Source organism: Pogoniulus pusillus, chromosome 25 (genome assembly GCF_015220805.1).
Source record: "Pogoniulus pusillus isolate bPogPus1 chromosome 25, bPogPus1.pri, whole genome shotgun sequence".
In the NCBI taxonomy this organism is placed as follows: domain Eukaryota; kingdom Metazoa; phylum Chordata; class Aves; order Piciformes; family Lybiidae; genus Pogoniulus; species Pogoniulus pusillus.
In genome coordinates this window covers 4009659-4036601 of record NC_087288.1, presented here as the reverse complement: position 1 = coordinate 4036601, position 26943 = coordinate 4009659, and the positions used below count along the sequence as shown (strand labels likewise).

Below are 26943 nucleotides of genomic sequence, written 5' to 3'. Positions count from 1 at the left end.
CCACACTCATGTATATGCCATGCCACAGAATAGGCAGACCAAGGTTTGCAGCCACTGCTGCCAAAACATCATCAAAGGCAACACAGGTCTGTCACACAATGCCCTGCCATGGTGTGATGGCAGCAGCAGCTGTCAAGGCAGGCACAAAGGTAATCCAGATCAAAATAGGAGCTCTGGAGGTTATTTCAGGTAGTGACAGGGCTAGGGGGAATGGAGCAAAGCTGGAGGTGGGGAGAGTCAGAGTGAGGAGGAAGCTCTTCAGCATGAGAGTGGTGAGAGCCTGGAATGGGTTGCCCAGGGAGGGGGTTGAGGCCCCATCCCTGGAGGTGTTTAAGGCCAGACTGGCTGAAGCTGTGGGCAGCCTGATCTAGGGTAGGGGTCCCTGACAATGGCAGGAGGGTTGGAACAAGATGATTCTTGTGGTCTCTTCCAACCCTGACTGATTCTGTGATTCTCAGTTTACTCAAGAGCCTTTTCAGGGCATAAAAGAATGAGATAAGAAATTACCTTTCCTTGGATTTTATGATAGTGTGGTCAGGTCTTTATTATGAGAACTTGCCCTTAGTAGAAGGTGTGAAATGTGGAAGTCCAAGCAGCCATCCATCTACCTGGGTGAGCCAGCAAAGCTGTGTGGAGGGAAAACTGCTTCTGTGCTGGGAGAGGCAGTGAAAGCTGTATTCCTTCCCTGAGGCATGATGCAGGTAAGGGCTGTGGGATCATAAGGAAAATCCTTACCAAAAAAGGGTAGAGGAGAATGAATGGTGAAAGTTTCCTGGTATGGCTATGTTAAGAAAGGGGAATAAAAGGGAGAAGAAAGCAGTGGCATCCTTTTACATGATCCCAGCTAGCTTTGGGAGAACAGGATCACAGAATCACAGAGTGGCAGGGGCTGGCAAGGGCCTTGAAAGCTCGTCCAGTCCAACCCCCCTGCCAGAGCAGCATCACCTAGACCAGGTCACACAAGAACGCATCCAGACAGATCTTAAGTATCTCCAGAGAAGGAGACTCCACAACCTCCCTGGGCAGCCTGTTCCAGTGTTCTGTCAGGGGGGTTTAGGAAAACATGGGCCCACTTTAAAAACATTTTGAAGGTTCAAAAAATGCTGGAGTGTTCCATACATCCTGTGGTGCTGTACTGAAACACAGCAGCATTCTGACAAACTATTCAGTGCTCTGGAGAGTGAAGCTTCTTCCCAACTGTACAACAGTACAAACATTCCTTAGCAAACTCTGAGTTCCAGTGGTCTCTTTAAAATCTCACAGTGAGTTGTAGCTTATCAGGGTTCTTTTTTCTTCTTTGGGGGGGGGGGGGGGGGGGGGGGGGGGGGGGGCGGGGGAGGAGGGGGGAAGGGTGTGTGTGTTTCTTTTTGTAGTGAAAGTACAAAGTTAAACTCTCAGGGATCTGGACCTACTGTCTCAAGACTGAGCCTAGTATCTAATCTCTAAGCTCCCCTGGACAGCCTACTTCACTCTTGCTTTCCTGATGTGCAAAGAAGGAACTCTGAGAAACAGGCAGCTAACACATTTGTTTCAGGGTGGTCATTCCATTGCTTCTTGAATCAGGCAGCTTGAGATGTCTGAAAATAACTAAGTGTATCTCCTTCAGAGGATACATATACATCACATCTCTGATTTGTCTAAGCTGCCTTGGCCTCTGTCCAGGAACATCCAGATTTCCTGACTCATGGCAATGTACCCTGCCTGGTTGTAGTTCATTAGCAGCAGCTCAAACATCAGAACAGTGTTCTGCTCTTGCATAAGTTTTTCCAAGCAGTAAACAATAACACCCTGCCACAAGATTTATTACACTTATCTTGGAATTCAAGATCCACGAGGGAGTGCTGCTTAATGCTTTCTTCAGTGGCAACTCAAAAAGATTCTAAGATGTTGCTCTTCAATAAATATTTAGAGGATAGCTTAGATACTTAATTAAATGTTCTAAAACAAGAGAAAGGAAAAATGCTAAAGGAGCTATGATAAGCCAATAATTTTCATTTCAATAATGATTTTTCATTGTCATATCAGTTTTCATTTTCATGGTCATAGTGATTTTCATAGAATAGAATCATAGAACCATAGAATCAACCAGGTTGGAAGAGACCTCTAAGTTCATCCAGTCCAGCCTAGCACCCAGCCCTAGACAATCAACCAGACCATGGCACTAAGTGCCTCATCCAGGCTTTGCTTCAACACCTCCAGGGACGGTGCCTCCACCACCTCCCTGGGCAGCCCATTCCAATGCCATTCACTCTCTCTGGCAACAACCTCCTCCTAATATCCAGCCTAGACCTCCCCTGGCACAGCTTGAGACTCTGTCCCCTTCTTCTGTCACTGGGTGCCTTGCAGAAGAGACCAACCTCACCTGACTGCAGCCTCCCTTCAGGTAGTGGCAGACAGCAATGAGGTCTGCCCTGAGCCTCTTCTTCTGCAGGCTGCACACCCCCAGCTCCCCCAGCTTCTCCTCACAGAGTTGTGTTCCAGGCCCCTCACCAGCTTTGTTGCCCTTCTCTGCACACATTCCAGCACCTCATCATCTCTCTTGAATTGAGGAGCCCAGAACTGGACACAGCACTCAAGGTGTATTTTATAGTCTTGAGAAGAGAGGGATGAGAGGGGATTTTATCCATGTCTATGAATATCTTAGGAGTGAGTGTAAAGAAATGGTGACAGGCTCTTTTGAGTGGTGCCTGCAGATAGGACAAGGAACAACAGGTATAGACTAGAACACAGGAGGTTTCTCCTCAACATCAGGAGATACTCCTTTATGGTGACAGTGACGGAGCAGGATGCCCACAGAGGTTGTGGAGTCTCCTTCTCTGGAGACTCTCAAGACCCACCTGGATGCCTTCCTGTGCAGCCTGCCCTAGGTAATTCTGCCTTGGCAGGGGGGTTGGGCTCAATGATCTCTCAAGGTCCCTTCAAACCCACAACGTTCTATGATTCTGTAATATCAGCACTTACCAAAATGGAGAAGGCAAACTCAAAGCTACAGAAGCTGAAAATAATTCCATTTTTCTAGGAGTAGTAACATACCTTTCAGTAAGTCCTGTTCTAAATAGCCCTTCTTTACGTGCATCTCAAGTATTTGTTTACAGCATTTTAAAAGCAGTAGTGTTATCAGCTGGCTCACAGCAAAGTTGAAAATAAACAATCTGTAACTATTACTGGGGTTCATTAAAAGAAAACTCTGTCTGACTCTGAAATCTATTTTGGAGCTTTGACTGCTCCACTCCCCTGCTTGTGGCATGATGCAGCTGCTCTTTCTTTAATATTTTTGCTGACAGCTACAGCTGACAGATAACATTTCAGTTTACCCCAACATCAACCCTATCTCAAAGCTCCCTTACTTAGGCTGAAAATGTTGCCTTCCTTCTGGCTTTACCTGCATCCCAGTGCAGCTCTGGAATTATGCTGTTACTCATACTGGTCACTGTAATGGAGCAGCAGAAAGAGGGCTGAGAGTGGGGGAGTGCATCAGCCATCCCACAGTCACTGATGACACGGCAACAGCACCTCTCCTGTCTCTTCATCTCCTCTCCCATGCTCCAAGAACAGAGGCATCTGCATCTGGGAATAAAAATAACACTGTGTATAGGACTGCATAACATCATAGCAACATAGAATCAGTCAGGGTTTGTTTTTTTAGGATATTGAGTAGTGATAGGACTGGGGGGAATGGAGCAAAACTAGGAGTGGGTAGATTCAGATGGGATGTTAGGAAGAAGTTCTTCACCATGAGAGTGGTGAGACCCTGGAACAGGTTGCCCAGGGAGGTGGTGGAAGCACCATCCCTAGAAGTTCCTAAGGCCAGGCTGGATGTGGCTCTGAGCAACCTGATCTAGTGCAAGGTGTCCTTGCTCATGGCAGGGAAGTTGGAGCTAGATGGTCCTTGAGGTCCCTTCCAACCCTGACAATTCTATGATTCTATAATTAAAACCATTCCTCCTTGTCCTGTCACTAGACACCCTTATGAAAAGTCCCTCTCCAGCCTTCCTGTAGGGTCCCTTCAGGTATTGGAAGACTGTACATTTATCTGCCCTTTTTGTCTTGATGGTGGAATCTGTACAAACCAAACCCAAATAAATGCTTTGCTACGTGGTTTTTTTCCCAGGATTTGCAGTGAGGTACATTAGGTTTTGTTTGAATTAAATATTTTACTGGTTTTATTATGGGACTCTTACAGCAAAATTTAAAGAACAGGAAGTGGGAGTTTGAGACCATGAGAAGGAAGTCCCAAAGCAACCCAGAAAGGGAAAGGTTTGAATATTTTGTTGCCACAATACAGGGATTAAAGCACATTCTTCTACCTCCCAGGAAAATACTTCAAGTGCAAGGCATTCTGAGATGACTGCTTCACTCCTCACAGGAAACAAAAAAAGCCTCCTTTGAGTGAAAGGCTTAGATATTCACCAGAACATGAGCTAGTGGTTAGCCTGGAGAAGAGGAGGCTCAGGGGTGATCTCATTGCTGTCTACAACTACCTGAAGGGACATTGTAGCCAGGTGGGGTTGGTCTCTTCTCCCAGGCAACCAGAAACAGAACAAGGGGACACAGTCTCAAGTTGTGACAGGGGAGGTTTAGGCTGGATGTTAGGAGGAAGTTGTTGGCAGAGAGAGTGATTGGCACTGGAATGGGCTGCCCAGGGAGGTGGTAGAGGCACCATCCCTTGAGGTGTTGAAGCAAAGCCTGAATGAGGCACTTGGTGCCATGGTCTGGTTGACTGGATAGGGCTGGGCGATAGGTTGGACTGGATGATCTTGGAGGTCTCTTCCAACCTGGTTGATTCTATGATTCTATGAAAACCCAAAACTAAAGGCAAAATGATAGAGTTGTTCTTGTTTCCTCCCTGACACCCCACATTCACTCATTTTTTATTCAAATATCCGTTCTGAATAATGCAAACAATGTGAACAACTGTTTCATCCTGTAAGAACTTAAACTACTCCTGGGCTTGGACAGGGAATTGGGAAATGTGGAAAAAGAGGGCAGAGAAACCTCTTTTTTTCTGCTTCAGCCTGATAGTCTTTCTTGACTTCCTGTTCTGTTAATGGGGGGAAACAGGATAGGAAATGGCAGAAAGGATTTTTTTTCCTTCAGTTCATACCTTTCAGTTTTTGTTTCTCTGAAACTTCATACTGAATTTGACCCAAATCTGCTTCTGAGTACTCAAACCCATGCTTTTAGGTTGGACAAATTGTCTGCTAGAAGAAACTAATTTCAGCTGCAGGCTCTAATCAGACTGTTCTGCTTCCATGCCCCCTGTGGTGGAAATTCCCAGGGGCCAAAGACTTGGCACCAGGATACATCTCTCTGTTTATAGTGTTACATAGCTCTAGCACCAGGGGCTGAGAAAAGCAATTCCTTGAGCAATTAGAGATAGCATGCAGGTGTCCCAGCCCTTCTGTAAGCTACAAGAATGGGTTTAATTAATGGCATTAATCTCAGATTCCCATTTCTCTTCATAGAGAGAATATTAAGCAAGCACTAAGTCATCACAGAAAAACATATCTACCACTACAGATAAATAATATGATGTCTCTATGTTATGAAGAAAGCAGCAAACCTAGGATTTCTTTGAGTCCAGTGAAGATCATAGAATCAGTCAGGGTTGGAAGGGACCGCAAGGATCATCTAGTTCCAACCCCCCTGCCATGGGCAGGGACACCCTACCCTAGAGCAGGCTGCCCACAGCCTCAGCCAGCCTAGCCTTAAAACCCTCCAGGGATGGGGCCTCAACCACCTCCCTGGGCAATCCATTCCAGGGTCTCATCACTCTCATGGTGGGACTCTCATGGAGTCTCAGGGAGGAAATAAGATCTTTCCATCCTTAGAGATATTCAAGTTCAGGCTTGACAAGGTGCTGGGCAGCCTCATCTGGTGGAGGATGTCCCTGCTTACTGCAGGGGGCTGGCTTAGATAACCTTTGGAGATCACTTCAAACCCAAACCATTCTATGATTCCACAGCAGATCATGTAACATTTGGCAGCTCAAGGAATATTTGCTCAGGTACTGTTGTATTTTAATTTTGTTTGTCTTTCTTTTTGGGTACAAATCTCCTTCCGCTGGCTTCTCAAGAATGCTAAAATCCCTGCTATTATGTCATGCAGTTCAGCAGAGTCATCTGGATTCTAACTCTGAGAAGCAGCATTTCATCTGCATAACCCTTACAATCAAACCACTTTCTTTATCAAAACAGCCTACATTAAATCTCCATCAACAGTCAATAGGCTAAAATTTCCAAGGACATCACAAAGAGCCTGGTAGAGTGTCAGGTTCATCTTTAAAATGCTGTCATAGAGCACTGCAGGCAGAAAAACACAAATTGCTGATGTGCAGTTATTTTGGTGTATTTTCAGAGTGTTACCAAAATAGGTAATTTGCAGATCAAATAAAGGAAACAACTTCAGCAAGTTTGGCTGAAAGCATGGTAAAAACTTCTTTGAGCATCTTTGAGAACGTGCTGTGTATGTCAGCTCATGACCCTCTCCTTATTTCCTGTGCTCTCTAAGAAACCAAGAAATGCACTGAGAATAAGGTAGTGAAAAGCCAGAGCAGAGACTGCTTCTGATGCTCCAGTTACACACACAAGCACAGGCATTTGTTTAATAAAATCTCCAGCTTTTATTTTTAGCATCTTTAAAAATGTTTCTTTCTCAAGGGAGGGAATGGGTTTGTTGATAATCTCAGCAGCATAGGTGCAGTTTGAGTTTCATAGGTGTGATTCTAGAAACAGAAGTAGGTGATTTAAGCCAACTGCTTTCAGTAGCTTTCCTTAAATGTTCCTAAAATTGCAGGGTTGAGTTTCTGGAAGAGACTTCTAAGATCGTTGAGCCCAACCTTCAACCTAAGATCACCATGGCCATTAAACTATCTCCTGAAGTGCCATATCCACACATTTCTTGAACACCTCAAGGAGTGATGACTCCACCACCTCCCTGAGCACCTTGTTCCAATGTCTGACCACTCTTTCAGTAAAGAACTTTTCCTGATCACAGTATCACCAAGGTTGGAAGAGACCTCATAGATCATCAAGTCCAACCCTTTACCACAGAGCTCAAGGCTAGACCATGGCACCAAGTGATATCCAATCTAAACCTCCTCTGGCCCAATCTGAGGCCGTTTCATTCTATCACCCGATACTAGGAAGAAAAGACCATCCCCACCACCCCCTCGTTACAACCTTCTTTCAGGGAGCTGTGGAGAGTGAGGAGGTTTTCCCTCAGCCTCCTCTTCTCCAGACTAAACAATCCCAGTTCCCTCAGCTGCTCCTCACAAGGCTTATTCTCTAGACCCCTCACCAACTTTGTTGCCCTTTTCTTTGTGTGTCATTCCTCAAAGTCATGAGAAAACCGAGACAAATCGATATGCTCCACTTAGATACTTTTGGGAAGCTTACAGAGATTTTTCTGATCTAGAAAAGAATCTGAAAACTCTGATAACAGAGGCATTTGAAGGCTTTCTGTTAGTCTTAGTTTGTCATCATGCTAACAAAACACAGCTAATCAGCTGGGAATTGGCAAGATGAGAATGGCAAGTATAAATCTGAGCAGATATTCTGTGCTATGTAAAAAGCTCTCTTTGCCAGCTGTCCTAAGCTGCAATGTAGAGAGGAGATACCACAGAGCAGGCTGATAACAAGACCCCTATCTAAGCTTGCCTGCCACTTTTCATTACAAAATCCAGCCTTGCATGAAGCTCAGTTGTTTACAGATTTGCCAAACTTCAGTTTTTTAGGCTGGATGTCTGACTGAGTCTGAATTGGTTTTGGAACTTTCAGCTAGAATGCTTTGAGTGTTTCCAGGAATGAGAGGAGAGAAAAAAAATGTTTGCTCATGTGAAAACAATGCCATAAGCATTTTGCTGAAAAGCTTTACTGTCTCTGCGTTCCAGAGTCATCTGCTGGAGTTCAGCCAGAGAACTGCTCTGTGGCAGTGAACTGACTTTTGCCATCCCTGTGTAAGCTATGCCAGGCTTAAGAGCCACTGAAATATGTATTTCACCCAGCGTTCACAGCTTCCATTGGGTTGGAAGGGACCATCAAAGGTCATCTCGGCCAACTTCCCTGCAGTCAGCAGGGACACATCCAACTAGATCAGGCTGCCCATGGCTGCATCAAGTCTGATCCTGAATATCTCCAGGGATGGGGCCTCATCCACATCTGTTGGAAACCTGTTCCAGTATTTCACCACTCTTGTTGCAAAGAACTTATTTGGTCCAGTTCTGGAGCCCCTATTACAAGAGGGCTATGGATGTGCTGGAAGGAGTCCAGAGAAGGGCCACAAGCCTGGCTGAGGCACTTGGTGCCATGGTCTAGTTGACTGGCTAGGGCTGGGGGATAGGTTGGACTGGATGACCTTGGAGGTCTCTTCCAACCTGGTTGATTCTATGATTCTTGTTAAAAATAGAAATGAAAGCATCACAACTTTAAAGCAAACCAAAAGGGCTTTTATGTGCCAACATCCCTGTTCAAACCCTCCTCTGAGAGCTGATGAAATCATCCGACATAAAGCAGAGCAGAGGCTACATTCTTCACGGAGCCTTGAGTGATGCATATTTTGCCAATTCATCCATGAGAAAGGGATCCTGAAACCAAATAGCTAAGAGAAAGAGGAGAACAGTTTGAAACTATGCTTATGTGGAATTTCAGTTGTGATAGCTTTGTGAACTTGTAGCCAGGTGGGATTGGTCTCTTCTCCCAGGCAACCAGCAACAGAACAAGGGGACACAGTCTCCAGTTGTGCCACAGGGGAGGTCTAGGCTGGATGTTAGGAGGAAGTTGTTGGCAGAGAGAGTGATTGGCATTGGAATGGGCTGCCCAGGGAGGTGGTGAGTCACCAACCCTAGAAGTGTTTAAGGGTCATTTGGACATGGTGGTGTGTGCTCCAGCCACCTCACTTCAAGGCTGGTGAGGGAGCTGGAGCACAGCCCTACGACGAGTGGCTGAGGGAGCTGGGGTTGTTCAGCTTGAAGAAGAGGAGGCTCAGGGAAGACAATATTGCTATCTACAACTACCTGAAAGGAGGCTATAGCCAGGCAGGGATTGATCTCTTCACCCCAGCACCCAGTGACAGAACAAGAGGATACAGTCTCAAACAGCACCAGGGCAGGTTTAGACTGGATGTTACAAAGAAGTTCTTCCCAGCAAGAGTGACTGGCATTGGAATGGGCTGCCTGGGGAGGTGGTGGAGTTACCATCCCTGGAGATGTTTAAAAGGAGGCTGGATGAGGCACTTAGTGCCATGGGTTAGTTAATTAGAAGGGTTAGGTGATGGGCTGGACTCGATGAGGTCTTTTCCAACCTGGTTAATCCTGTGATTCTGTGGTGCTTAGGGATATGGTTTAAAGTGAATCTTGTAGAGTAGGGTTATAGGTTGGATTTGGTGATCCTGAGGGGCTCTTCCAACCTGGATGGATGTTTCTGTAAACTTCATATCGATTGTTTAAAAACTTTGCAACTCCAACCCTAATTCAGCTGAAAACTTACTGAGGAACAACTTTTGTGTCAATAAAGAGAAACCTCAAAATATACATCATATTTAGATCCTTACTGTTCAAGATGTTCACCCTTAATTTTAGGTGCTTATGGAATTACTGAAAGCTTAAAATCACTACTGGAAAGAGGACTGTGACATCTGAGCAACTCTTTCACCATGCCCAGTGACAAGCAGCAGGCTCTGCCCTTCTTTCTGTCCATGGGAAGAGTTGATTTTGGATGTGGTTTAAGGGTGAGGCAAGTGCCTTTGAGATAACATTTTGCAGTTCCCTGCTGCTCTGTTTTATTTTCAGGCCCATTAAATGCTGTTTTGCAAGAACAGCTTTCTCACTTGAACTGCACAGCAATGACAACAGATTTTTTGTGGTTTAAGTTTAACGTAAGCCAGCTCCAGAGCACCTGCTGGGAGATGATGATTTTTGTGTACTTTAGCTGAGGATACAGTTAGTGTTGTTGCAGGGTAGGAATTAGAGTATGCCTTCTAAAAATAGAAGGTTTTTTGCATTTGGACAATGCAGGAAGCATAATATTTACCTTTAAAACAATTCAGTAAAAGCATCCTCACTGAGATAACAATATGTTTTTCATGTCAACACTGCAGTGGGATGAAGAAGTCTGGTTTTGAGGGCTCCAGTGCTCAAGCTGTGCCAGGGGAGGTCTAGGCTGGATGTTAGGAGGAAGTTGTTGACAGAGAGAGATTGGCATTGGAATGGGCTGCCCAGGGAGGTGGTGGAGGCACCGTCCCTTGAGGTCTTCAAGAAAAGCCTGAATGAGGCACTTGGTGCCATGGTCTGGTTGGCTGGATAGGGCTGGGTGCTAGGTTGGGCTGGATGACCTTGGAGGTCTCTTCCAACCTGCTTGATTCTATGATCAGCCTTCTGAAAATTCATAGGTCTTCATTCGTGACCTGTTTGTTCCTGAAAGAGTTCAGAGCACGTAGAGTTTCTGCTCAAATCAAGGACTACTTTTGCTTGAGAGAGAAGTGGCAGTTTAAGGAGGAAATGAGACTGTTTTGATGTATATACATCATGTGAACCGCTGAGGTAAATCAGGAACTCAAAAAATGTGGATGTCCTCTGACTGAATCCTTAAAAGGTAGACAAAGGGGATAGAAAGAGAAGCTACGATGACAATCACTGGCATTGTGAGTCAAAAGTGGAGCTGTGATTGCTTAGTTGAGAGAATAAAAAGAAGCCTAAAGGAGGGATGCTGAATGAGAAGATGGGTGGATGCTCCTTCGATGCAGGAGTGAGTGTGCATGTGGTGAAAGCTAATAAATGAAAAAACTTATGCAAAGCCTTGTAGCCAAACACAAATGTAAATGGCTGCTTGATTTTCACCACGTCTAGTTAAAGCCAGAAGCTTACAATGCCTCCAGATGCCTTTTTTTTTAATGTGAGGTAGGAAAAGATGTCAGAAATCAATAATTCAGATCCTAAGTTACCCACTAACAGATGACAATGGGGAGATGTTTTTCATTCTGCTGGGTCCTTTCTTTGTGACTGTCTGATGCTGAATCTGAAGAGCTGAACTTAGCTTTGTTCACAAGAAACTGGGGACAGATTTTTAACTTCACGGGCTAACAAAATGAACTGCTCATGACAAACCCAACAAAGCTGACATTAGGTTTATGAAGCCACCTTAGGTGGGAGTAGAGTGAACCAGATTAAGTTATTACTAATTACCATAAAATATAATCTTATGCTAAAGTTTTGGGGGTATTTATAGTAAGGTTTGCTTTCATTGTGCTAGCACACCTCACAGAGAGGTGATTCTGCCATTCTGCTCTGCTCTAATGGGACCTCATGCAGAATAGTGGGTCTAGCTTTGGGGCCCCAAACACAACAGGGATGTGGATCTGCTGCAGCAGGTCCAGAGGAGGGCCACTAGGACGATCAGAGGGCTGAAGCACTTCTTCTATGAAGACAGGCTGAAAGAATTAGGATTTTTCATCTTGGAGAAGTGAAGACTCTGGAAAGATCTTATAGCTGCATTCCAATATCTGAAGGGAACCTAAAGGAAGGCTGGGGAAGGACTTGTAGTGGTAAGACAGGAGGCAATGGTTTGAAACTGAAGCAGGGGAGATTTAAGTTGGACACCAGGAGGAATTTTTTACAACCAGAGTGCTGAAATACTGGAACAGGTTGTCCAGGGCTGTGGTTGAGGCCCTATGTCTGGAGATACTCAAGATCAGACTCGATGTGACCCTGGGCAGCCTGATCTATTTGGAGGTGTCCCTGCTGGCTGCATGGGAGTTGCCCAAGATGACCTTTGAGGGTCCCTTCCAACCCAGTGCAATCTGTGAACCTGTGAGCCTGTATGAAGGTAGTGTACTGGTTTTTCTATCACCATTCCAAATAGGGACTATCACTTTCCTGTTTAGAATTGGTAAATGTGTGTGCTGCCACCGTGGCCATCATTTGGCCTCCCTTGGAGGACTTTGTGTGTATCTGCATGTGAGTGCATTCAGAAATAAATACTTCTTGTCAATGATTATTTTTCATCTAACTATTTTGCTTCTTTTGGTGAAAGTAGTTTTTTACCCCAACTATTTTTTTTTTTAACCCAAGAAGTTTTCTGATTTGCAGAAGTTCAGGAGTCTTACTTCAAACTTAGCATACTCTTTTAAAGCATGAAGTTTCATAAAGTATCTCCAAAACCAGATGGCTTCATTTTGAACAAAATGTCTTTCCCCTCACGTGTACAACCCATGCTATGACCAAAGTAAATGAGAAACAATCCCAATTCTATTCCTTTGGCTATATCTTTTTGGATACCCTCCAACATAAAATGCATTAGCACAAAAATGTACTTGTCCTTAATTAATTTATAGCTCGGAGCAAAATGCCATAAATAACAGTTGAACTTCATCTGCAAAGGTTTTAAAGTCATGGATAAAATCCTGCACCAAATTCTAAAGAAACCTTCAACAGTGCTAGAGGACAAGTAGAACTAATTACCAATAATCCCAGGAATTTCAGTGATGGACAACTGAATGTGAAAGATGTTTATCTTGTAATGCATTTGGGTTCTATTGAATTTATTGTCATTGTGGGAGAGAAAATTATTTAAGGTTTACTTTGAACCAATATGCTTAAACTGAACTGTTTGGCTGGGGAGGGGTCGATTTGGTTTCTTTTGGTTTTAAATAGCTCCAACCATGTAGAATCATAGAATGGTCTGAGTTGGAAGGGACATCTGAGGGTCATCGAGTCCAAATCCACCCTGCTGCAGGCAGGGGCATCCTCGACTAGATCAGGTTGCCCACAGCCCTGCCAAGCCTCACTTTGAATATCTCCAGGCATGAGGCCCCAACCATCTGCCTGGGTAAATTGTTCCAGTGCTCCACCATCCTTATAGTAAAGAGCTTCTTCCTAACATCTAATCTAAATCTGCTCTTCTCTAGTTTGAAACCATTGTTGCTTGTCCTGTCACTGCAGGCCTTTGGAAACAGTCCTTCTGCATCCTTCTTGTAGCCCTCTTCAGATACTGGAAGGCTGCTATTAGGTCTCCCTGGAGCCTCCTTTTTTCCAAGCTGAACAACCCCAACTCCCTTTGCCTGTCTCTGTAGCAGAGGCACTCCAACCCCCTGATTATTTTTGTGGCTCTCCATTTGGGGAGCATATGCTGGCATATCTTGTTCTGAAGCACACATGGTTGAAGGACAGGTTCTGTGTGATGTACTACAGTTTTATGTAGGATACAGGACTGGAAAGGATCTAATGGATCATCAAATGTACTCTCCTACTACTGCAGGAATCCCATTTTATAATCTCCCTCACAAACCTAGCACGTTCCACTGTGAATGTAGTTCAGATTTTTGCTGCTGTTATTCCAACTGGGAGATTCTTCCTAAATCTCATTGCTCCAAGTGAGAAACTGTTTCTAGTTTCCAGCACAGATTACATTCTGGCCAATCTGTGCCAATGGGTTCCCTTGCCAACATTGTCATTTACTTCAAGTGACTCTCCTGCCTCCCTCAAGTTTGCCTCTGTGTTATATTTATTTATAGACAGAAACTAGATCCCTTAAGAGCTTTTATTTTGCTAAGCTAAACCAGCCAAGCCCTTCATTTTGCCTTCTCATATGATAGGTTCTCTATTCCCTTCATCATCCTAGAAGTCCATCTTTGTACCTGAACAAGTCTGAGGTAATGCACTACAAATGACATGGTACCACAGTCTTGTATAATAGCATAATAAAAGAAGCCATAGCAAACAGAGTAATCATCTCAGGCTTGCAAGAATGAGCTGTGCCAAATATTTAGGAGGTTGAGTAAAGGCTTTGAAATCTTCTAGGAGGATCTTTATTAAAATGAATGGGATTTTTTTTCTAAGTTGCTGATTGAAATTGGCAGTACAGAAGGTTTAGGGCATCTTAACTAAAGTGCTGATATATTTAACTATGGCACAGCAGTGTGCTCTTGTGGCCAAGAAGGCAATGGGATCTTGGGGTGTATCTAGGAAGAGTGTGTCCAGCAGATCAAGGGAGGTTCTCCTCTGCCCTGGTGAGACCTCATCTTGAGTACTGCATTCCGTTTTGGGCTCCCCAGTTTAAGAGGGACAGGGATCTGCTGGAGAGGGTCAACCAGAGTATGATTAGGGGACTGGAGCACCTCCTGATGAGGAGAGGCTGAGGGACCTTGGGCTGCTTAATCTGGAGAAGACTGAGAGGGGATTTAATAAATGTTTATAACTATCTGAGGGCTGGGGGGCAGGAGGGGGGGGACAGGCTCTGCTCACTGCTCCCTGGGATAGGACAAGCAGCAATGGATGGAAGCTGCAGCACAGGAGGTTCTACCTCAACACAAGGGCAACTTCTTTACTGTAATGGTCCCAGAGCACTGGGCTGGATGAGTCCTTGAGTGACATGTTCTCGTGGGAGGTGTCCCTGCCTATGGCAAGGGGTTGGAACTGGCTGAGATTTGAGGTTCCTTCTAACCTAAACCATTCTATGAGTCTATGATTTTATATGGGGACAACTGGTCCCACCACCTGCCAGGACCATGGAGGAAAGGATATTGGGTCAAATGCAGTATTCTCTGGTCTCTTGTGCCATAGTGTGCTGATTTGGGGACCCAGGTTCCCTTAGGAAGACCACAGAGACAAAGCCCTCTAAAAAGAGACAGAAAATCCCAGTGGATGGAGCTGGTGGTCCCAGGATATTGTGACATTGTTGCTGTATTCTGCTCCCCGGTGTCATGGCTTATAGGGCAGTGGCTGGCTGCTGTCGCTCGCTTCTTCTGGGCCACTCAGTTCAAGAGAGATGTTGAGGTGCTGGAAGGTGTCCAGAGAAGGGCAACAAAGCTGGTGAGGGGCCTGGAACACAGCCCTGTGAGGAGAGGCTGAGGGAGCTGGGGATGTGCAGCCTGCAGCAGAGGAGGCTCAGGGCAGAGCTCATTGCTGTCTGCAGCTGCCTGCAGGGAGGCTGTAGCCAGGTGGGGTTGGGCTCTGCTGCCAGGCAGCCAGCAATAGAACAAGGGGACACAGTCTGAAGTTGTGCCAGGGGAGGTCTAGGCTGGATGTTAGGAGGAAGTTGTTGTCAGAGAGAGTGATTGGCATTGGAATGGGCTGCCCAGGGAGGTGGTGGAGTTGCTGTCCCTGGAGGTATCACAGTATCACAGTATCACCAAGGTTGGAAGAGACCTCACAGATCATCTAGTCCAACCCTTTACCACAGTGCCCAAGGCTAGACCATGGCACCAAGTGCCACATCCAACCTTGCCTTGAACTGCCCCAGGGACGACGACTCCACCACCTCCCCAGGCAGCCCATTCCAGTGCCTAATGACTCTCTCAGTGAAGAACTTTCTCCTCACCTCGAGCCGAAATTTCCCCTGGCGCAGCCTGAGGCTGTGTCCTCTTGTTCTGGAGCTGGCCACCTGAGAGAAGAGAGCAACCTCCTCCTGGCCACAACCACCCTTCAGGTAGTTGTAGACAGCAATAAGGTCACCCCTGAGCCTCCTCTTCTCCAGGCTAAACAACCCCAGCTCCCTAAGCCTCTCCTCGTAGGGCTTGTGCTCGAGGCCTCTCCCCAGCCTCGTCGCCCTTCTCTGGACACGCTCAAGCATCTCAGTGTCCTTCCTAAACTGGGGGGCCCAGAACTGAACGCAGTACTCGAGGTGTGGTCTGACCAGTGCAGAGTACAGGGGCAGAATGACCTCCCTGCTCCTGCTGACCACACCATTGCTGATGCAGGCCAGGATGCCACTGGCTCTCTTGGCCACCTGGGCACACTGCTGGCTCATGTTCAGGCGGGTATCAATCAGTACCCCCAGATCCCTCTCTGTCTGGCTGCTCTCCAGCCACTCCGACCCCAGCCTGTATCTCTGCATGGGGTTGTTGTGGCCAAAGTGCAGCACCCTGCACTTTGAGCTATTGAACCCCATCCCATTGGCCTCTGCCCATCTGTGCAGGCGGTCAAGGTCCCGCTGCAGAGCCCTTCTGCCCTCCAGCTCAGTCACATCTGCCCCCAGCTTAGTGTCATCTGCAAACTTGCTGATGACTGACTCGATGCCCTCATCCAGATCATCTATGAAGATGTTAAAGAGGATGGGGCCCAGCACTGATCCCTGAGGGACACCACTAGTGACTGGCCGCCAGCTGGATGTGGCACCAGAAAAGACTGGATGAGGCACTTAGTGCCATGGTCTGGTTGACTGGATAGGGCTGGGTGCTAGGTTGGCCTGGATGATCCTGGAGGTCTCTTCCAACCTGCTGATTCTATGATTCTGTGATTCTCCTCCCTGCCTCTCCTCCCCTCACTCCTGTCTCTGGGAACGCAGAGCAGAGGTCCCTGCTTATCTCAGGGGGTGTGTGTGGGAGATGGCTGCTGCTGGCAGGGGATTTGCAGCTGCGTCATGCGGCCTGCTGAGGCCTGGTAGGCCCTCTGGGGAGGGCGGTTCTGGCCTACTCTCAGGCCTGCCGAGAGCGGAAGGCGTGGAAGAGTCTAGAAGGTTTCAGTCCAATAGGCTTGGCCTAGCTTGTGAATGTACTCATTCTACCCCATTGCCTTTTGCATCTGTGCACCTGCAACGAGAGTCTCCCTTTGAACTCCCAGTCAGTGTGCAGGACTTCCATTTTTACCGCCCGGAAGGAGTAAATATCATTTCTGTGCTCCAGTCCTGGGTAGCTCATGGCTCCAAACCGGGACAGAAACCAATGGGTGCCCAAATGGGCGCCAGCTGGGAGCCACCTGCCCCACACAAACCCTGAGACATAGCTGCTTGGAAACCTCCAGGATGCTCCTGAGTCACAGCTGGTAAGTCTGGGACAGTAGCCAGGTGGGGTTGGGCTCTGCTGCCAGGCAACCAGCAACAGAACAAGGGGACACAGCCTCAAGTTGTGCCAGGGGAGGTCTAGGCTGGATGTTAGGAGGAAGTTGTTGGCAGAGAGAGTGATTGGCATTGGAATGGGCTGCCCAGGGAGGTGGTGGAGTCACCATCCCTGGAGGTGTTCAAGACAAGCCTGGATGAGGCACTTAGTGCCATGGTCTGGTTGACTGGCTAGGGCTGGGTGCTAGGCTGGAGTGGATGATCTTGGAGGTCTCTTCCAACCTGGTTGATTCTATGATTCTATGACAGCAATCTTTTTGGCTGTCCTTTTCCTAATCCTTGCTGAGTTGATGTTTTAATCATGTTTCAAGAGGAGCTTCATACAGAAGCCTTTTCCCAGTCATGCTGAGCCTGCCACCCAAGTGCTTGGGGCCATGAGTCTAGGATGCCTCTGCTAGTGAGGAGGAGAGGCATTGCTGGGTTATTTTGCTACACTAATGTATTAGTCTGATTTAGCTTCCCAGAGCCCAAAGCCTAACAGAACCATACAATAATAGGATGCCTTCCCCTCTCCTCCTTTTGGAAAGAAAGGAATTAGATATATAGAGTGAAAAGGGGTGAAACACCCAAAGAATAGCCTTGCTTCCATTTGCAAGTTAATAAAAAACATCTTTAACAATAGATGAAAGGTATTTAAGGTAAGGGGAGTTACAAAAAGGTATAGGGAAGGGAAACAAGGTACTATATATATATATAGAGAGAGAGATTCGGGAAGGGCCATGAGCAGACCCAGCTTGGTGGCACCCATAGCTGGACATGGCAGGGCTGTGGGGAGCTGGAAACTGACTGCTGCATTGATGCTGGGGCAGGGGCTGATGACTCCAGCAGGGCTGGCATGGGGTCCTGGACCCTCAGGGCCTTGACAATAAATAAGCTGGAACTGTAATTCTAGCACTGGGTGCTAGGTTGGACTGGATGATCTTGGAGGTCCCTTCCAGGCTGGCTGATTCTATGATTCTATATATATATATATAATTGTAATCACTTTCTGTGGTAAGTAGCAGTCACATATAACACAGAAATACTAAGTCAAAGAAATATGCCCTTTATTTTTTCCCTCCTTTCTCATTCTCAAACACACTGGCCATCCACAAAACACATCAAGGAGTGGTAATGATGTTGGTAAAATGAGAGACAACAACCTTCTGAGCAGAACTGTCTGAACATTCCATGTATTCTGCAGAAGTAGTCTACTCAGTGAGGAACCCACTGCATTGCCTACCAGCTCATTACCTCCCCTCCTTACAGCTGTTTGGGGTTTGGGAAGGATAGAGGTGATTACTTGGTGTTATTGTAAATGAAAGCACTTTTTAAAGTGGTGCTAGCTCTCAGGAGGCAGCAGGAGTGTGACTTTTTACTACCTGGGTTGGTAAATAATGTCAGCTAATGTATTCACAGTTCTTTAGGTGGCTGTGCTCTGTGATGGCTCTGGAGATACGTGGATGAAGTCCATGGCAGTCTCTAAATTAAAACACATCAGTATTTTCAAGCCATTTGAAGTCTGGAATTCTGTGTTTTCTAGCTGGCCTGCTGGCTGGCAGGCAGAGCAAGCAGAACATGCTGCTTCTGGCTTTGTCCTGTGGTGCAGCCCTTATCTTTTCTCTAGGGAGCAGCAGGGACCCCAATCAGCCTCAGGTGGGAGCAGCAGAGCAATGGGACAGGAACGCCTCCATCCTCAACCCCCTCTTCACCACTCTGGACTTAGATTCTGACGAAGCCTCTGCTCTGGAAGCATCCCTTAATACAGGTATTACTCCACACCAAAGGCTGTCTGGCTGCCATGAAGGAGCTGCCAGGTGGAGCTCAGATAATAACATTCAGGAGCTGCTGTTGCAAAAGCATGTCTTGAAAGCAGCATTTGAACTTCTGCAGATGTCAGCTCCAGGATGAGAGGGAATGTACTGAAGCTTGAGGAGGGCAGATTTAGATTGGAGATTAGAAGGAAATTCTTTCCAGTGAGGGTGGTGAGACACTGGAACAGGGTGCCCAGGGAGGTTGTGGATGTTCTCTCCCTGGAGGAGTCCAATGCCAGGCTGGATGAGGCTTTGAGCAATCTGGTGTAGCAGAAGGTGTCCCTGCCCATGGCAGAGCAGTTGGAACTAGATGACCTTCAAGGTCCTTTCCAACCTAAACCACTCTGTGAATCCATAAAAATAGCATCTCTTGTCCTTCAAAGGCTCATCTGAACTGCAGAGCTGTCAAAACCCTCCAAGACTGTTGAGGATTAAGAGGACATCCTGCATGTGCATTACTTTCCCTGATTTTTTTTTAATGTGATGAGTTAAAAACAAGCATCCTGAGTTGTTGAGTTAGCATAACAAGGAACTGTCCAGCAAGCATCACTACTTTCATGACCATACTGGGTGTCTCACAGTATTTGCCTGGGGATTTTGCCTATCTCTCAAAAGCCCTATTGCCAATATCCCATTGCTTATACAGTAACCTTTATTTCCAGATTTAAAATACCTCACAGTGCTGGAACATCTTTTGAAATGGTGAACCCAGTTCAAAGACTGGAAGGCAATCAATAACTGATCTTACAAAAAACCCTTAAGCCCACTGTCAAATCATATTTCTGACTCATTTGGAAAGCTCAGGATTGTCTATATTAATTAGGACCCCAAAAGGTCTATCTCAACAGTCAGAAAGCAGCTCCATTTGTAGTCAAGGATTGCAAACACAATCTTCCTGGAACTGAAAGTTGTAGATTGTGCAATTTTGATGGCTCGTGTAGCTTTTCTATTTTCAGTTGCCTGAAACCTGCAATACATCATAGAATCCTCCTTAAATTGCCATTCTTAATGATAATTTCCACTAGCTTGGCATAAATAAGTATTTGCTTTCTTAAATCCATTGCTGTTTTGCTTAACATTGTTACCCAAACAAAACTTTCATTCCTCTGATGCAAAGATAATGTGAGTACAGGCTGCTGATAGTGTGCTTCTAGTTGTGCAATTTTTAAACCACATTTAAAAAAGAAACAACACACACAGTTGGGTTTTTATTTGTTTGAAAACAAGCATGTGTTGTGAAGCCCAACAACTGTTCCATTGCTTCATCAAACCCTCTGTTTAATCCCTTACCTTTATAGCATTTGGAAAAGCGCCTCTGAGGCTTGAGCAAGCAAGAGAAGACTGAGAGGAGACCTCACCAATGCCTATAAATAGTTGAGGAGTGGGTGTCAAGTGGCTGGGGCCAATCTCTTTTCAGTGGTCCAAAGCAATAAGACAAGGAGCAATGGATACAAATTGGAACATAGAAGTTCCAGTTTCTCCTCAACATGAGGAGAAACTGCTATACAGTGTGGGTGACAGAGCCCTCCTGGAACAGGCTGCCCAGGGGGGTTGTGGAGTCTTCTTCTCTGGAGACTTTCAAAACCCACCTGGATGCATTCCTGTGCAGATGTTCCTGGCCATCTTTGTGGCCCTCCTCTGGACTCACTCGAACAGTTCCATGTCCTTCCTGTGTTGGGGGCTCCAGAACTGCACACAGTACTCCAGGTGGGGTCTGACAAGAGCTGCTAAATGCTAAATTTTGACAATATCTTTATTTTCTAGGCTTTCCTTGTCCCTCATTATAATCCTTTGTCTTTGACACATATGCTTATTTCAAGAGTCCAAGGCCAGCTGTGTCTTTGGTGTTTGCTGCTTTCTGTGGAGTACGGCCAGGTGCTTTCTGTTGCCTGGAAGTCTGAGCCTTGCTGAGCCTTGCTGTCACATTGACATGTCCTGCCAGGCATTCTTCCCTGCAGGCTTTTATTTTTTTCATCTATTTTCTGCTACATCTTGTTTCTTAAGATTGCTAAACAGAACCTTAGTGTGATAAAAGGTGAATATGCATCCACACAGGAAGGATTCTGGCTCATCTTCCATTTCCCAAACCACAAGTGAGAAGCCAAAAAGCAATAACAAGACCATTTAGAGCAATTCAAGAGAGGAGGAAAGATGAGACTTTTAACTAGCATTTACACTTAAGAAACCAGCTGTCTGGGCAGTGCAGGGTCTGGCTCGCTCCCTGCAGAAAGCCAGGACATGACAGAGCTGCCAACAGGGACCACAGCAAGTCCTTGCCAAGGTCCACCACACATGAACAGGAGAAGCAGCCCAAAGTGATTTCTCAGTCACCTAAACTTGAAGGCAGCTGAAAAACATTTAAGTCAACAAATAAGTAGTGCTGAGACATTACATAACTGCTGGGTCAGACAATTTTTCCTTAAGTAAAGAGAAGGAGTAATTTCTCTTATTTCTTGCCTGACTTCCTAATCTTATACCATCTGTATATGTCTTCTCCCACTTTTCTGGATGATGACCAAACCTTTTTTTGGCATGGTTGTGAAAATTCAAATCAGCCTTTTAAATTTGTATTGAAGGACTCAGCAATGCTATGGTATTTAAAGGCCCTCATCAATTCTCCTCAGCAACACAAATACTCAGGTTGATTTTTTGTCATTCATCTCCCCATAGAAAATAGGAACTTGAAAATTATTATTTTTTCTCTCAGATTGACCTTAGTTATTTAAAGATGTTTCTAATTTCACTTGTTGTGACTAAAGGAAAGCTAACATAGACACATAGTTAGCTTATTTAGTTACTTAACAATGAGTTTCTAGTTTCACTTCTTGTGACTAAAAGAAAACTAACAAAGATACATTGTTAGCTCATTTAATTATTTTAAAAGGAACTTCTAGTTTTACTTGCTTTGACTAAAAGAAAGCTAACATAGACACATTGTTTATTGGTGTTTCTTAAATTCTTTGCTTTGGGTGATAATGGCAAATCTCTCTCCCACTTTTAATGCCAAACAAAGACAGCTCAAGACGAGGAGGTGTGGCTGGAGTCAGATCAGGTCGTTTTCCAGTCAGGTAGCTCAGTAAGGGTGAGTTTTTGACAGTAGTTTTTGGAAACATTGGGTTCTCTGCTCCTCTCGGCCAGAAGTGCCCCTGCAGCTGCTGTCTGCGTGCTGGTGCCTTGCAGAAAATCCATCCCAACAGCACAAGCTACTTGAGTTTGCAACTTCATTAACGCGAAGTTGGCAGGGTTGGTTATAGCAGGGACTGAGGGGTGGACACAGTCCCACAGCCTCTGTCATGTGCTAACATTTGCCACCAAGTGTGGCACTGTGTCAGATGCTGATAACGAGGTGTCAAATATCTGCTCTTGCCTCCCCATCCGACAGCAAAACTGGCCTTTGTGCTTATGCATTTATGGATCCAACCTCAGTTCATCAGTCAGCTTACTGATGTGTCCAAATTAGGGGCATAGCCTCTTTAGACAGGTCAGCAGTGGCTCAGAGTGGCAGAATTGAGACCTCCCAGCACACCCAGGGGCAGGATGGTGTGATGTCCTCCAACCTTGTCCTCTCACAGGCAAGATGAAGCAACATCTCCTGCTGCCCAGATCCTTTGTCCGTAAAAATCAAAACAAGGGATGCTTTGCCTGATAGACAGGAGCCTCGGTGGGCTTCAGCAGTGGTCAGTGGAGCTGCATGACTCAGGATGAAGGCAGGTCTGAATTCTTAAAGAAGCCTCAGAAAGCTCCATCTCAATTTCAGAAACACTGCAGATTATGGATGAAAACTAATCTCCTAGATCAGTCACATGACAGAGATACTTAAAGTTGGACAGTGAGAATTTAGAATCATAGATGATTGTCAGGGCTGGAAGGGACCTCAAGGATCATCTAGTTCAAATCCCCCTGCCACGGGCAGAGACATCTCATGCTAGATCAGGTTGCTCAGAGCCACATCCAGCCTGACCTTAAAACTCAAGCATGAGGCTTCCACCACCTCCCTGGGCAATCTGTCCCAGTGTCTCACAACCCTCATGGTGAAGAGCTTCTTCCTAACATCCAATCTGAATCTACCCACTTCTACTTTTGTTTCATTTCCCCCCAGTCCTATCACTACCTGACATCTTCACCTGCTTTCTTGTTCCATTGCAGATGACTTTACCTTCACATAGGCTTGTTAAAACACACACTTCATTTGTAGGACCTTTAAAAAATGTCTTTCCATGGCCTCGAACTGAAATTGCTTTCTAGGAAAAACAGCTAAGAATATTTTACTCTATCCTAGTGGTAAAATAGGGGGGAAAAAAAGAAAGAAAAGAAAATTCAACCCTTTTTAAAGAAGTTCAGTAAGGTAGTGTGTGTGGCTAGCTGGAACAAGACAAGCACAATTCACTTAGATTTGCCTCCTGTTGAAACTGGATTTTAAGAAGCCATAGACATTAAAGAAACAAATCTGGCAGCAGGCAATTTGGGTCATGTTAATGTGACACCAAGCCTATGGAGAGAGGTTTATTTGCTTCTTCCTTCTCTACTCAAAGTAACTATGCTATATTTTTAGCTTGGCATGACTTTTTACTCTAAATTAAAAATGCCAGGAGAGGACTTGAGCAGATTAACGTTGATAGGCTGCTCCTAAACACACACAAAGAAAGAAGTCCAGCTCAACCTGTAGATGTGGGATAAATCTTTAACTTTATTCTTTTCAAGTAAAGAAACTGTCTAGGGATTTTGAAACCAAGAGATAGTTTCTATAAATGAAAGCTATTAAAGTGGATAATTTCATTTTCAGTGCCCAGGTGAAGCATCTGCAGGTTTTTTTTGGTGCTGCTCCCTGTCAGCATGAGACATTGGCATTTTTTTAGATCAGTTAGGCTGACATTTAGTTCTTTCCTTCCTTTGCCATAAGCTCTGAAGTCAGTGGAAAGCACACAGGATTGCTGGGAAATAATGACGGTCACTGGGCTGGCACTGCCAGGAATGAAGTAAGACTCTCCTTTCCTTTTACCTCTCTACAAATAGTAATGACAAGTGAAGGCCAGGGCTTTAAATAATGCAAGGGCCACTCTGGAGCCTCAAAGCACTAGTCCTCTTATCAGTGACAAGAAGCAGAAGAGCTCAAAGTTTGTGCCACTGAACCCAGCAAAAGCCATCAGAAACCTAGTGCAAAGTGAGGTTGCACAACCTCTCCCTCTGCTTCAGCTGCCCTCTCTCTTCCTGACCCTTGCTGCACTGCTCTACCTCAAGATCACCCTTCAGCAGCAACTTTAAAATACACCTCTAGAACAAGTAATGTACTTCTGTGAGATCTTGACCTAACTTAGTTGAAAAAAAAAAAAAAGATTCTTTTGTGTTTTCCCACCACCCTCTGCTTATTTTCTCTCTGCAGACTGTGTATTTATGGTGAGTTGCACTTTCCCTTTGCATGGCTGATTAGTTTTCCACTTCCTTTGTTTGTAAAGGAGCAGGCTGTGGAAAGTAAAGGCTATAAATTAAATGCTGCCAGGGCATGAGCACAGATGCTGCAAGGTGAACATCTGTGTGTACTCTTATTAAAGCATTGGAGTGGTCCCCAGCACACTTTTGGCCAGGCTGCTCACTTACCACCCTTCTGAACCATCCGAGAGCATGTTTTGGGAGTCAGCACAGGCTAGGAGCAATTCCCAGTGGGCAGTGTGGATGTAGCCAGCATGTTAGGGATGCTAAGAGGGCTTAAGAGCCTGAAGGATTGTAAAGATTTTCCAGGACAGCTGGCCTCGCAGTCAGAGAGCAGTCCTGGACATGGGTAGTCTCCAGTGTACATGTAGCCAGAGAATTCCTTTTCTTTTTTTTCCAATGGGGAAAAAAAAATGTTGTAAACCTACCAAAACTGATAGTGGAACTCAAGGGCAGCTTTAGTATCAGAGAGTATTTTTAGTTCTTTGTTTTGAAACCAGTTAAACTTCACAGGAGGAAAAACTTCTGGGAGGTGGAGGGCAGCCCAGTCTGAGAGAGCTGGGTTGAATTCACCTCTTGCCCAAAGGAGCAGGCATTCACATGCGGGCTGGTACTTTGTGTCTCTCAACAACTGAAACTCCCTACAAAGCAGTCACTGAGAGAGATCTGGAACTCGCTGCCCACTTTGGTTGACAGCTGAAATCTGAGATGCTACAGATGTGTTTTTAGACTGTTGTCTCTTGGAGAGAGTACTTATAGAAGATGCAGGTCCTCTGTAGAATTCTCTTTCCTTTTGCTGTGAATTCTGTAAGAGTATCTACACCATGATTATTTTTGGTTCATTTTGATAAAGGCAAAGAAGAGTGAATTAGCCAAATGTAAAATGTAGCTGTTGGCTGTTTACTTGTTTCAGCAAAATCAGACCTCTTCTAATCATGGCTACTAAAAAGAATTTGGAGTTCACAATCTACATCTGGTCAGCAAAAGAGAAGAAAAATACTTTCCTTGACCCAAAGCTTAAAGTTTGCTCTTGGGACATTTAGATTTTGTTTTTGTCTCATGCTTGTTAAAATCCAAATTAATTTTGAAATAAAAGAAACAATTTGAAGTGAAAAGTTGAAACAGATTTTGTAGAGAGCTACTAAGAGTTATTTTCCTCATTTCCTAACTGCATTCCCTGTTTGCCCCGTGGTTCATTCCTAGGTTGAAGTAGGAATGCAAGGATCACAGAATGACTTGACTTGCCATTGCTGTGTTCCCTCAGTGATATATCAGTTTTAGGTATCTTGGTTGGTTGTTGTAAAAACAAGGACAAGGGACTCAGCAAAAGCTGTGATGATTATCAGCCCACTCCTCTCTGCTGCTGCTTTCAGTTTCCTGCTGTCTTGGAAGTAGAAAATGCATTGTTCTGGCAGCAGATGTCTTTAGATGCACTAACAAGAGATGCAGCACGGTTCATAAGTATATTTGATCTCCCAGGTTATCAGCTCACAGGTTGACAGCTGTGCTGTCAAGAAAAAGAAATGACTGGTGCTTATCTAACACCAAAGATTACCCATCTGCAGGAGTGAAAACATCTCTGGTAGGCCAGCTAATCTGCATCACCTCTCTCACCATTTTCCAGGCGCATTCTGGGTGTCAGATGATAAAACAAATGTTTAGTGGCTTTGGACCGAAACTGACAGTGTCATTGCTGGCTTTTATCTTCATGGGAAGGTCACAGCTTGATTTCCAGTTGAAATCATGTAACTCAAAAGGGCTATGAAAGCAGTATGTGAAGATCATTCCAGGGCACAGTGCTCATCCAGCCCTCAGAAGGTGCGTGTGTCTCAAGGGAGGCTTCATCAGCTGGATAATGAAGGGCATTTCTTTCCTCCAAAGATCTGTGCTTTTCCTTCAACTCAGGAGTAGTCCTGCACACAGGACAGTCCAGTGAGACTGAGAAGAGGAACCAACCTACTCTCATTTCTCCCAGCTCACTTGAAACATGCTAAAAAGGCTGCACCACAGGCAGATAGCACTGTTGGCACCTATCTTGCTCCTCACCAGCCCTTTTCAGCCTTGTAGGCACTCTGGAGAATAAATACCTAACTTCTCATCAGACCTAGTGCCAGGTTTGTCTTGTGGTGTCAGCTACTTGAGCTGTCTCTTCTCTCTGACTCCTGTTTGTACTTTCTGGCAGCTGGGAAGCACAGTAATCAAAACATGGATGGAATGATACACAAAAGTTTCTTTTTTTGACTGAATAATGATCTAATAGCTTATCATTCCTCATGCCTCATGCATTCAAGATGTTTTTTTCCAGATGAAGCCTGGGAAACATGAATCCTTGTGAAAGAAGTCTATGTTACTCCTTAGCTGGTCAGCACACATTACTCAAGTAAAGGTATTCCAGCTAAACCCACAAGTGTTCCTGAAAATGACAAAGTTAATGGAATGATACCAGCATGGAGTCTGTTCTTTGTAAATCTGTGCCATAATTTAGCCAGACAAGAGTTGATCTTGGAATTAAGAAAAGGGTGTTAAAGGGGTATAAATCTGCCTCAGTGATGAGTGCCTTTCCTCTTTCTGTTTTGTGAACTCCTTTTCTGCTTTCACACAGACTGTGCATCTTCAGAACGGCACCTGGAGGTGGAATGCTCACAAACCTCTTTATTTCCTTCTCGACAATACATTTATGCTTATTCCCCTCAGTTGTTTTGGGGGGGTGTTGTTTGTTTGGTTGGTTGATTGGTTGGTTTCCAACTGTTCACATTGTTTCAGTTGGAGAAGACCCCTACATTCATCAAATCCAACTGTCAACCCAGCACTACCATGAGGATTAAACCATGCCCTGAAATGCCATGCCTACACTTTTTTTCAACTTCTTCGGGGATGGTGACTCCACCACCTCCCTG

General features: G+C 45.3%; 1 protein-coding gene across 5 annotated transcripts in view; it reads left to right on the top strand.

The window, feature by feature from the left end:
* Positions 1–26943, top strand: part of FILIP1 (filamin A interacting protein 1) — a 121053-nt gene that overhangs the window by 13009 nt on the left and 81101 nt on the right. For 4 of the 5 annotated variants that reach the window (XM_064164223.1, XM_064164221.1, XM_064164226.1 and 1 more), the window contains one exon: positions 18433–18573. The exons of the other annotated variant lie outside the window; for it this stretch is intronic. The gene's annotated coding sequence lies outside the window, so the exon portion shown is untranslated. The remainder of the gene's footprint in view (positions 1–18432; positions 18574–26943) is intronic. 5 annotated transcript variants of the gene reach the window in all.